This window comes from Patiria miniata, unplaced genomic scaffold (assembly GCF_015706575.1).
Source record: "Patiria miniata isolate m_02_andy unplaced genomic scaffold, ASM1570657v1 HiC_scaffold_16, whole genome shotgun sequence".
NCBI lineage: Eukaryota > Metazoa > Echinodermata > Asteroidea > Valvatida > Asterinidae > Patiria > Patiria miniata.
The window spans coordinates 4673920-4686686 of record NW_024037054.1 but is presented as its reverse complement, the minus strand read 5'-3'; the positions used below and the strand labels follow the sequence as shown (position 1 = coordinate 4686686).

The window sequence follows — 12767 nt, the reverse complement described above, 5'->3', positions numbered from 1 at the left end:
AATTCTGAAAATTAACGTTGTTTTTTTTTAATGCCGTGTACAGTGTAGAGATGTACGAGTTTTCGAAGAAAAACTCTCAAATTTTTGTATTGGTGACTGCTCTATGTTCCGACACCCCTATGTTCCGACACCCCTATGTTCCGACACCCCTATGTTCCGACACCCCTATGTTCCGACAACTCAACCTATGTTCCAACACCCCTGTGTTCCGATGTCTCTATGTTCCGACACCCCTATGTTCTGACAACCTGCACATAAGATTGTGTACTCCTGTTGAGGGCTTATGTGCACTCCTGTTGAGGGTTAGGTTTAGGGTTAGGGTTAGGGATATATTGATAGGGATAAGAATATGTGCAGTCGGAACATGGGGGTGTCGAAACATAGGGGTGTCGGAACATAGGTTGAGTAGTCAGAAAATACATTGTAGGGGTGTCGGAACATAGGGGTGTCGGAACATAGGGGTGTCGGAACATAGGGTTGTCAGAACATAGGGATGTCAGAACATAGGGATGTCAGAACATAGGGGTGTCGGAACATAGGGATGTCAGAACATAGGGATGTCAGAACATAGGGATGTCAGAACATAGGGATGTCAGAACATAGGATTTCAGAACATAGGGATGTCAGAACATAGGGATGTCAGAACATAGGGATGTCAGAACATAGGGATGTCAGAACATAGGGATGTCAGAACATAGGTTGAGATGTCGGAACATAGGGGTGTCGCAACATAGAAGTGTAACCATTTGTGTTGGCCTGAAAGATCACAAACAATTTGTGTAGGCCAACACGTACATGTGTGAAGCTTGGAGGAAGTTCTGCTTCCTCCATGTGTGTAGATACCGACTGGTGCAGGTACCGACTGGTGCAGCACTTGTTCACCCCTTTGGCATGTCTTGAAAACCCATTTGGAGGCAGATGGCAGAACCATACACCACACGGATCATTGTAGCCTTTGAAGTTTGATCTATAAACAGATTTCTAAATTCAATCATATTAAACGGTTTAACACCCCCATTGGTGGAATTTTTCAGGAGTGCCCCTCCCGAGACCCATTCCTTTCTGAAAGGGAGGAATTCCAGATTCTCCTCACCCCAAATATCGAAAAACCCACACAGTTTGCAACATGTGGAATCCTTTCATTTTCATTTCCCTATGGATAGTTCAATTGATCCCTTGAATAACGAGCCAGTTTTTGGTTGGTTGCCCACATTATGTTGACTGCACCTGAAGTATTTTTTGTATCCGGGTTAAAAAAAAAAGGAGAGGAAAGGAACTTTTGGAAGGATTTATTTCATTATCATAACCTGTGAGCTAGGCACATGTAGAACTTTACACTGGGCTTGCTAGCAAAAGTGCCTTGGAGCTTTGCACCAGTAGGATCAAGAAGTTGTTTTTAACTGATTCTTACATGCGTGCTTTGTTAGCTGTTAATCTGCCAAAACAGCTCTTGTTTTCGTTAAAGTTTTTTCCCCCTCTTTTTTTCCCTCCGTAGGTTTTGTACATGTTTTTCTTCCAACCATACACTTCGGCACTTTCGTATGTCTGATTGACTTAAGACTTGGCAAACACTTAGACCACCACCTAAAGACGGTCCCCGACGATTTTAATTAATTATGTGTCACGTGACATCATATTATTATTAAAGGTGTATTTTTCGCATCACTTTAACTTAGGAAATACCAGTCCGATTGGGTTGAATCTTGGTAATAATACGTACATGTATGTACATCGACAGGGATGTGTTACAGATGAAAGTGACGTCATCATGACGTCATCACATGTCATGTGACATCACATTAAAGGGGCATTTCTCTAAGGCATATATGTCACAAGAACTATAGGTCCAATTTAGTTTTAGTTTAATTTAGTAACTTGATATGTACCTATACCTGGAGGTGCTACAGATGAAAATTCAAGTGACATCATCATGATGTCATCAAAGGTCATGTGATGTCACATTAAAGGGGCATTCTTCTAAGGCCTATATCTACAGAACCATGGGTCTGATTTGGTTGTAACTTGGTACCAATACCAGGATGTGTTCTAGATGAAAATGTAAGTGACGTCATCATGTCGCCATCACATGTCACAGAGTCATTTGAAACAGCAGAAACAGCTTGTGTTTGTCCACAAACACATGTCTATTTTCTATTTTTTTTTTTACTGAAGTTGTGTCCTGACCTTACACGGATGTTTTTTGATGAAATTTTTTAAGGAAATAATTGTTTACTTCCAGGTAAATCTACATGTCACAGTAGTGACTTGTTTTATTTATTTATTTATTAACCACATCCAACAGTGGAGGAACCGCCAATATAAAATTATTATGTATTTCAATGAATGTCCATTGAATGAATGGAGTAAAGGATACAAATCTGAGGCCCAAATTTTCCTATAAGCACCTTGTAGTAGCAGCTGACCAAATATCTTTATGAATCCCATGTCACATCCTGGATTGTGCCCAATTGGGCTACAAAACGCATTTTAACAAAATGATGTTAATTGAAAAGAACATTTAAAAGTACCGGTGTAAACCCCCTCACAAGTTGACTCAACCATCCTTTAAAGCTATAGTCCATCATTTGCAGCCATCCGAAAAAGTAACTGGCGTATTATTGTTGAAAAACATACTTGGTTGAAAGATATACTATAGTAAGTGGACTAAACTCCCTGTTAAATTAATCTTTCTGGCAAGCTATCATTTTGAAGTAATCAACAAAAGAAGGCCTTTCCAACGGTGCGTCTTAAGACGCACCGTAGGAAAATTTAAATTAGTTGTTCGTTTTGTTATTCGGCGCAGCGCGTGCAAGCATTGGCACGAAGCACAGGCGCGCGCGGTTGCTATAATTCGTCGGATCAGTGCGCGACACCGCGTATAGCTGCAATTCAAAACAATTCAAAACATGATTCAGCAACTTTTGATTTGAAATTGAGATCCTAGAATGCTGTTTTTCTCGGAATATACAGCTGAAGCTGAGCTGAAACTTCATCAGGTTAGTTGTTCAGTATCCTTCATTAGATTTTGAACACTTTTGTTGCTTCAAACGAACAAAATGCACAAATTACAAATGATGGACTATATCTTTAAAAACTGAGCATTTTGAGTTGGGGTCAAAATTTTGACTCTCAAAAATCGAACTGTTTGGTGCTGGTCATGAATCCTGCTGTACATATTCCACCAGTGCATCGTATTTTGCGTACGTGGGAGAAACGTGTATTGGTACTTTGTGTGTATTATGTGTCACACACACACAATATGTACTGTACATTGAATGGACATGTGTGGAAATAAGTGTGCGTATGCCACAAAATGTCCACCGCTTCAGAAGTAAAACAACAGGGATTTTTGGTCGTTTTTCTCGGGAACGGTAAGATATAAGGTTTTTTTTCCTTTCAACCAGACCTTTGAAATCCTGGATCCGCACCTGAATAGTGATAAGTAAACAATTCAAAACATACAAATCTGGGGACTTCAGGCCGTAATGTCCCTTTAATGACAATAAAGTCGTTAGGGCATTTTAGATTATGTATTGCCGCGGTAATACAGCCAGGAAATGGATAGGCCCTTCAGTGACCCCATGCCACAGATGTCATAGGGCCAGTCCCATTCTCATGATAATCCAAAATGATGCATTACCCAGTCAAAACAACTCCTCTACCAGATAAGCCCTAAGATGTGTCCCTCGTTTTCTTGTCAGTTTGCTGTTTGCCAGGTTTTCTTTCCTAAACTCCAACAGCTGAACTGAAGGCTACATTTGTCAGTACCAGAAAAAAAAGAAATTGATTTCATTTCACCTAGGCAGAAACACCTGCTTATACCACCAGGGTGGCAGGGGTGGCTTGTGCGTAAAGCACTCGCCTCTCACCAAGGTGACCACGGTTCAAATCCTGGCCGCGGATCGCATGTGAGTAGAGTTGTGCGTTGGTTCTCTCCTGTGCCACGAGGGTTTTTCTTCAGGCCCTCCGGTTTTCCTCCCTCCGGAAAAATCAAACACTTTCGATCTCAGGCTGTGCTCCGTGGTCTTATATGGGTCGATGTGGCCGGCAGCAAGAGGCGCCTTTACATGCCAGCGGCCCGACCACGTTGTAGCCGCGTCCTTCGCAATTCAGCATCCCAGCTGCGAGTAAGGATGATTAGCCTCCCAAATTATTATTATTATTATTATAAATAAAGTAGTATGTAAGAAGAGTCACTACCAGTAAGTGATGACCTTCAAATGTAAAACGTAGGTCTGTCCGTTTTCGAATAATTTAGTATTTGATTATTTGAAACTGCACTTGACCGAATATTCCAGTATTCGAAATTTGCTGATCAAATTTTACACAGGCCAGCTGAAGCTTCCTCACTGGTCAGACGTTGCATACAAAGCACGCCGGTTAAAAATTGCATGTGGTGATGGATAATATGGAATGCTGGATTGTTTTGCAATTGCAATAAGTACTGCATAACTGTCCAGGGACTTTACCCAACTGTTGTTGACCAATGGAATTAAACCAAAACATCATGTAAAACAATGCATGACAAATTTTATGGAGCAACTTTCATCAGCTTTTTGCAAAAGGCTGAGATTTAAACACCATAGGAAAAAATAATCACTTTCAGAATCTGCCACTCTCGACTTCGTATCCTCCAATGTCGATACAGTGCTTGAGATGGTGGCGGAAGGCGCATGCTGCAGCCGAAAGCTTCTGAAGGAATGCAGGATCACCCCAGATGTCATTGCACACCTTGATTGCTTGGCGCAACACATGACCGAGGTGGTGTGCAATGACATCAGGGGTGATCCTGCATTTCTTCAAAAACTTTTGTCCGCAGCACACGTCTTCCGCCACTGTCTCCAGCGCTGTATCAACATTCTATAAGAATTTTTCATATAACGTTTAAATCTCATCCTCTTGATGAAACTCACTTCATAAAAGTTGTCATGCCTTGTTTTACATGATCTGAAATTTTGGTTTAATTCCATTGGTAGACAACAGAGTTATTTAGGATCAAAAGTAGGACATGATTTTTGTGACACGTATACATTGATTTAGACACCAGCTTTCTGAAAATGCCGATTCAAAGGGTCATGATTCAGATTCTACTGCATGGCCTCAAACCATTCCCATTCCAGGCTTTCCAGCCTATTTTTGACTCTGCACTGATGGACACAGTGCCCCATGGCGCAATCAAGAGGCTCTGGCGGATGACATTGTAACACACTTATACCATCATCAAGTCAGGTTATTGGGATCCAATAGTCGCCAGACAGGTCAGCGTCAGGTCAACTCCAGTTAATGTCCAGGGGCGATGGGTGGTCCGGTGCTGCAGCCAGCCAGTCATTTTATCAAGTTGATCCTGGCACTAGAATTATGGATTAACTCCGGGACTATGCGCTCGTGAGTGTGAGGCTGCATTGGACAGTAAATTGACTCGGTATGGGACAGTGAAATCCGGTTAACTTGCATTCAGGACAAGGAACAGAGGAGTGTCATTGTATTTTGTTGGAAATATTTTTGTCGTGTAAACGATGTGATGAGTTAGAAGGCGTCTCAGCTGTCCGTCTGTCCATTTTGTCTCGTATGGCATCCCCAGCAACCACTTTAATACGGAGACATGCCTCCATTTTCACCTTTTGTTCGAAGTAACTTCTCAATATTTGTTTCCACTTGTAAGGCTATACACTGAGTTGTTAAAGGTATAGTCCATCATTTGCAGCCATCCGAAAAGTAACTGGCGTAATTATTGTTGAAAAACAAACTTGGTTGAAAGATAGTAAGGGGACTAAACTCCCTGTGAAATTATTCTTTCTGGGAAGCTGTCATTTTGAAGTAATCAACGAAAGAAGGCATTTCCAACGGTGATTCTTAAGAAGCACCGTAGGAAAATTTAAATTAGTAGTTCGTTTTGTTATTCAGCGCAGCGCGCACAAGTATTGGAACGACGCACACGTGCGCGGTTGTTATAATTCGTCGGATCAGTGCGCGACGTCGCGTATAGCTGCAATTCAAAACAATTCAAAACATGATTCAGTAACTTTGGATTTAAAAATTGAGATCTTAGAATGCTGTTTTTCTCGGAATGTACAGCTGAAGCTTAGCTGAAACTTCATCAGGTTAGTTGCTCAGTATCCTTCATTAGATTTTGAACTCTTTTGTTGCTTCAAACGAACAAAATGCACAAATTACAAATGATGGACTGTAGCTTTAAACTATATTTACTTACATTTTATGAATTGTGAAATGGCAATAAATGAGAACGAATCCATCGGAAGTCACATTCATAAGTAAATGACTGCCAGTAGAATTTCATGCACTTGGAAGTTTGTGTTCTGCGTAAATCAACACCTGGCTTATGAAACTAGAGAGTGCATATTCCCATTCATCATGTCAAGCTACTTGTCCAAAGTGTGACATGGATACCCGGGTGGCATATAAATGCTGCGTTAAATCATAAATTGGGACTCTGTTGAGACTTTGTTTTGGCACTTGTCCCAAAACTATCAACAATACAGTGAAACTGTGAAAGCAAGCGTTTATAGTGTTGTAGGACTCAGTCTGGACAACCCTAATAACGGTCCTGACTCCTCCAATTTTAATATGATTTTGCACACCCCCTAGGGAGTTATCAACCCTAACCCCTTGGGCTCTTGTATAGAAAGTATCCTGAATCCGCCAAAATCCATCAATTTTGCCATGCAAAAGAATGTTGGTGGCCAGTGAGTCCATCAGAATCCACCAGGTAGGCGGGAGTATATCTGTTGAGATCCTGAATCCGCCAAAGTCCCCCAACAGCTCAATATAGAGGTATCCTGAATCCATCAAAATCCTGCAGTTCTGCTCGGCTTACAATTCTGAATCCATCAAAATCACCCAGTTTGTGCAATATGGAGGTATCCTGAATCCATCAAAATCCCCCAGTTTGTGCAATATGGAGGTATCCTGAATCCGCCGAAATCCCTAGAACAGATCCTAGAATATTTTTTTTTTTTTTGGAATATACAGCATTCTTGGAGCTTGCTTAACATCAGGTTAGTTGTTAAGCGCCCGTATTAAGATTTTGAGCACTTTTGTTGCAAGGTCAAGCGAAAAAAATGCACAAATGACGAATGATGTACTCTGCCTTTAACAACTTTTTCAATAAACTCATATTTGGACTTTGGTCTTTGGTACTCGAACTGAGCCTCAGATTTTCAGGGCTTTCAGGTACACACTTCTACATGTAGACTCAAAATGGGAAGAGGGATAAAGATGGTAAAAGATGGGTCAAGATAGGAGAAGATCGCAGATCGAGGGGTAAAATGAGACACTTCAAACCAGAGCCCCATTTTAAAAAGAAATCAGCGTAAGGCCAAAAAAAAAAAGTCGGTCTCTGGTCAGCGCGCGCGTCGATTTTAATCATGCGTGTCAACCTTTTTTTTTCTCCAAAATGTTCCGTGGTAGCTCCAACAGCGCCCTTTATTGCCGCACCTCCTCAATTTTTTTTACCAAAGAGCACCAAGGAATGGGAAATTGCACCAAGGCAAATGATCGAGAGCACCAAGGCAAATTACGGAGGACACCAATGTACATGAGGACACCAAATAGCACAATAGTACCCCAACTTGTCTGTACAAACCAAGCTTGAAGAAAAAAAAAAAAGCCAAAAAAAAAAAAAAAAAAAAAGCCACGTCCCCGCGTCGATTCCGGAACTTTGGTCTGACCAGAGACCGAATATTTTTTTTTGTTTGGCCTAAGTTACCAGATGCTGTCTTTTCACAAAAAAGTATTGTTGGAATGTCTGATATTGGGAGCAGTTCTGGATTGTAACGTATCAAAACGCTCAAATCCTCAGTCTAGCCAGGAAATATTTCATTCATGATGAGGCGGAGTTAGTTGTTGGAGATCCGCCACTCCAAGCTGGGACTGGTAACACGACTCTTCTTCCTAAGCGGTATGCCACAGTCTTGGCATACCACTTGCCCGCGTGAAGGCATCCTTACTTCGCATCACGCTGAGACGGCTGGCTTGTCCTTACTGCCAGGAGTTCATAACCTATCACTGTGACGGCCAACAACTGTCTTGGGATCAGAGAAAGAAAAAAAAAGGCCCGGGCATGTTTAACAAATTTCATTTTCGTGTTAGAATGTTAGTGTCAATATTGCTTCACACACATTTTTGGAGTAGCATTAGACTTCAGTTGTAAAATATCGGGATCGATCATAAATTATTCTTGATTTAATTTACGTTTTTACAGCAATGATAACAGTGTTGACTGTTCAGATTTTACAGCAGGCTTTGGAAACATGAACTTCTCTCCCAAGCGTGGCTAACCTCTTTGCACTAGTGACCAGTGAGACTTTATCCAACCCAAGCTCAAAAAGATATTGATGACATCCTAACGAAAAAAGTTGCTGCGGTTGTAAAATATGGAAACATTTGGTAAAGTGAGGATCAGTCTTCATATGGGTCCGTTTACTACAGAAATTTGAAATTCTCTCTCAATTTTGATAATGACGTCAATTTGTTAATGCCAAAATGATCGATTAGCGTCAAATGGATATATCCATGGTGGCCTGAGGCTGAATCAGCAGTTGACGGGCAGCACCAGGAAAAGTTGATTTTTGTCCATTGGAAAATGATTGATGTTGCTTGTATTTTGGTTTTAACAAATTTAAAAATGCTCTTAAATCATTAAAAACAGAGTGTTTTGTGAGGGGAAAATAATCATTGGGGGTCTATTTTAAAGGTAGAGTGAGCCATTTGCAGCTATCCAAAAAGTAACTGATCACCATTTTTTTTTAAAGCTTACTTGGGTTAAAGGTAGTAATGACACTAAACTCCATGTGTAATGATTCCTCCTGGCTTGCTGTCATTTTGAAGAAAACAATAAAGGAAGGTCGTTTCCAAAGGTGTGCCAAGCAACACATTTATGGAAATTTCCATTTATACATGTAGTTGGGTGAATCTTTGAATGAGTGCAAGCGTTGACACAACGCACTAGGTTACTACTTTTTGTCGGTTCAGTGTGTCACTTCACGTAACTACAATCGGCTGAATGAGAATCATGTCCCGAATGCTGATTTCGGGATTGTGTCGCGAGAGGCACAATTCAAAATACGACTCATCAACTTTTAATTTGAAATCGAGATCCAGAATATTGTGTTTTTTCAAAATATACAGCATTCACAGAGCTAAAACTTCATCAGGTTAGTTGTTAGGCAACCATCTTTAAATTGTGAGTGCTTTTGTTGCTTCAAACAAACAAAAATGATGGTCCATTCTACATTCCTGTAAGGCATTAGAGTTATTTTGCCCACACAGTGGTCTGTTGAAAAGAGCCAAAAACTTAACTTGAAGCCCAAGTAGTTGGTTTGTATGGAGGCTGGTTTGCATCAACCAAATCAGGATGAGCAGAATTGCTGATTAAATCCCAGGGCCCTAGGGGGTCCAATCTACAGTGGTATGAATAGTTGAAACCAGGCAGTATATATACAAAACACAGCTGAATAAGCCATTTCGGAGTTATAAAAACTAGCGGGATGCCGCGCTTCGCGCGGCACCCGCTAGATGGGTGGAGTTGACTGTTTTGTAATTATTACTTTATACAGTGAAATCTCGATAATTTAAACTCCAATAACTCCAAACAACTGTTAAGTCAAATAAAGAATCAGACGCTCTGCTGCACGCGAGCCTATTTGGACTCGCCATCAGTCTCACCTAAGTTGTATTTGCGTTTAGCAACGTGCGCGCACATAACATTTCCTGCGGAGATTGTGCGAGGGTCCAGGACATATTGTCAATATATATATACGCCCAATTTCCGTACAACCCGTCAACCATGTCACAAATATTTCCGGGGATGGGGAGAAATATTTCCAGGGACGGGGAGAAATGGTTTTTGTTATAGAGGGGAGATGGTGATATTGAAATCGCTGATATTGTGGAGGTTTATGTTTGTGCTGGGATTCATACCGTTTAAATGTTGTTTTAAATTGCGCACCGATTAGGAAGGTCTTGCTGTCAACAGTTGAATGAAATTAAGTATTTATTGCCGACCGATTGTCTCATGCGATGTCTCATTACATGTATATAAAGCTCATAACTAATGTTGTGCTGGAATATTGTCCAGTCAAATTGAACATTGATTTTTCAAGGTGCCAAACCATAAAGGACGTATACACCAACTGTACAATTAGGTAATTTAGATGAAACGCGGTTTGATCTTGGCCTTTACAACGTCGTATTCATCGTTCTCACTACAGAGGAGAAGAGGGGGAAGCCAGTGGGGGTGGGGGTTGGATATTGTGTGGCCTATTTACATGGGCGTCGCCAGGATTTGTTTTCTAGAGGGGGCAAAACATATTTTTGCCAAAAAAATGCCTGTTTTTCTCAACACATTCTCCATTTACATGTATCAGTTGTAGAGGGAGGCAGGGACATTTAGCCCCCCCCCCCCAACTCATTAAATTTAAAATTAAACTCATTTTTTCCCTTCTTTTTTTGGTTTTCGGGGGGGGGGGGGGGGGGGGGGGCAAGTGCCCCCCTTGGCCCCCCCCCCCTTGCGACGCCCATTCCTACTTATGTTACACCTGTGAATGGTCACTTATATTTCCGGGGAAGTGGGCAACAATTTATATTCGTTATGGTGAAGGGGGTGTTTCTTATGTATTAAGTAGTAGTTAATGTCATTATAACAGTTGGTGTTTTTATTATGGTGATGGGGTTGTAGAGCAAAGTATTGTAACACGTTTATTTGCAGAAGAGAGTAAAACTATAAGAAAGGACATATTGGAGCACTTCATAATTATGTCAAGCACCACATGTTAAATGTATTTATTACAAAACTGTGAAAATGAAATCAGGTACAATACACACACGATTTTTTAGTAATAATGTATTTGCATTCATTACAGGGTAGTACTTCGACAAAACTCAGGGGATATAATTGTAGTAAATTTTCGGAGCAATTTTCGCAAGGGACGTCGGTCAGCATAGGCAAAAACATTCCATGAAAGACTTTCAAGCAAGACGGGTAATCATTCCATAATTATTCTTGGGTACAACTAAGCCAAGGATATAACTTTACAAAAGGATGGACATAAAACAGCAGAAAAGAGTGATTATTTTTGCACTGTTTCATTTTCATGACTTCTAAATAATAAAATTATGGCTAGAAGAAAAATGTGTTTTGAATGGGTAAAGAGAAAAAGCAGGAATCTTGCAGATGAACTGGAAAGAATAGTAGTGTCACGTCTTCGTCTTGAGTCGAGATTCTTGCTTTGGGAACTGGTTGAAGCATGCACTGGAGCATGCTTGGAGCATGGTTGGAGCTGGTCATGTGATGTGGGTGTCATCGGGAGTCCTGTGTAAAGGAGTAACAAAGAAAACTTGTAAAAAAATACATCGGCTAACAATAGCTACAAATAAATTGTTCCTGCGCGGTTTGTGCCTTACGATTCTGCGCGCCGTGCGTGCTCACAGCACATCGCGCAGTAATCGCCATCTTTATTTTCGGGTTGCATGTTTTCGGTGCGCTGTCATCGTAATTTCCCCCCCCCCCAAAAAAAAAAAATTTCTCTAAAAAAAATCAAAACCCGGCCCTCTATCTATGACATACCTGTTTATTGAGAATGTCTCCAACTATTTTGGTCGGGCTTTTTTAAAGTGGATTTTGTTCCTATAGGAACCGGGCCCTACTACTACATACTGAATACTACACGATCGCCATGTCCGAGGCCCACGCGATTGGGTCACACTTTTCACAAACAACAATTGTCATTGCCAGCAGTGGTGTTCGAAAGAATACTTATAATCCTTTGCCAGAGGTGTTCGAAAGAATTACTACTAACTATAATCTATAATGTGTCATAGCACAAATCGGACTTACCATTGAAAGAGAAAATTGTAGCATAATCAATGCATCAAACGACCATCAAACGAAGCTAGTAGTGCTGAGAAAATGTGGGGCAAGCATGCCTTTAGCTAGCTTTGCATGTTGCATGAATACCGTTGCATGCGCTGCAGCGCATGCTCCTCTATACGAACGTATACGTACACGTGGCACGACAGGTGTAGCGTGAATATCCGACTCCATGAAATGTGGACTCATTGGTAGTACTGCGCACGCGTGAGTACGATACTGCGCTATTTTTAGGATCATTTCGGGAGAGTGACCTGTCACGTGCGAGGGATCAACCAATAATAGGGAAATAGCGGTCCGATTTTCATAGGAGTCGAATTTTTTTGTGACACCGGCCCATACGCAAGATGGCCGGCGCGGCCCAATGGGGAAGGGAATTATGGGAAATATAGGGTGGAAATAGCCGGGCCCCGTTCCGCATCCCCCGCGGCCAACGGGCGCGTGCGGGACGGGAGACCGGTCGGGAAAATGGCAGCGCCCTCCAACTATTTTCGTGATTGTAGTATAGATGTACTACTGCATGTGCGCACATCAGATTCAACGATTAGTGTCGGAAGATAAACAAAGCCGATAAATGCACACAAGTCTATGGGGGACGTGGTAATCGAATCCACATTTTGCAATTTTGTTCTAGTAAAACAGAAGATGGAAATTTTTGTTCGCACAAAAGTTGGAGCACATGAAACATCTTCAAAATAAGAACTTTTCTTTAATTTCGTTGGTACCCCGCTATGATTTTGCACGCGTGTGGCGAACTGTTTATCCCCCGACCCTAATCGTTGTCATGGGATGTGCGTATGCACAGTAGTACACTTTTGTAACTCTGAAATGGCTTATTTACACCAGTTTTGTTCTGGTTTAGAATATTCTCAACATTTTT

At 41.3% G+C, this 12767-nt stretch overlaps 1 long non-coding RNA gene across 1 annotated transcript; it reads right to left on the bottom strand.

Moving 5' to 3' along the window:
• Positions 1–10955: 10955 nt before the first annotated feature.
• LOC119722570 lies at positions 10956–11965 on the bottom strand. Its single transcript, XR_005270453.1, has 2 exons — positions 11855–11965; positions 10956–11329 (listed from the first exon to the last, which is right to left on the bottom strand). It is a non-coding gene; the product is annotated as an uncharacterized LOC119722570 (long non-coding RNA).
• Positions 11966–12767: the final 802 nt, after the last annotated feature.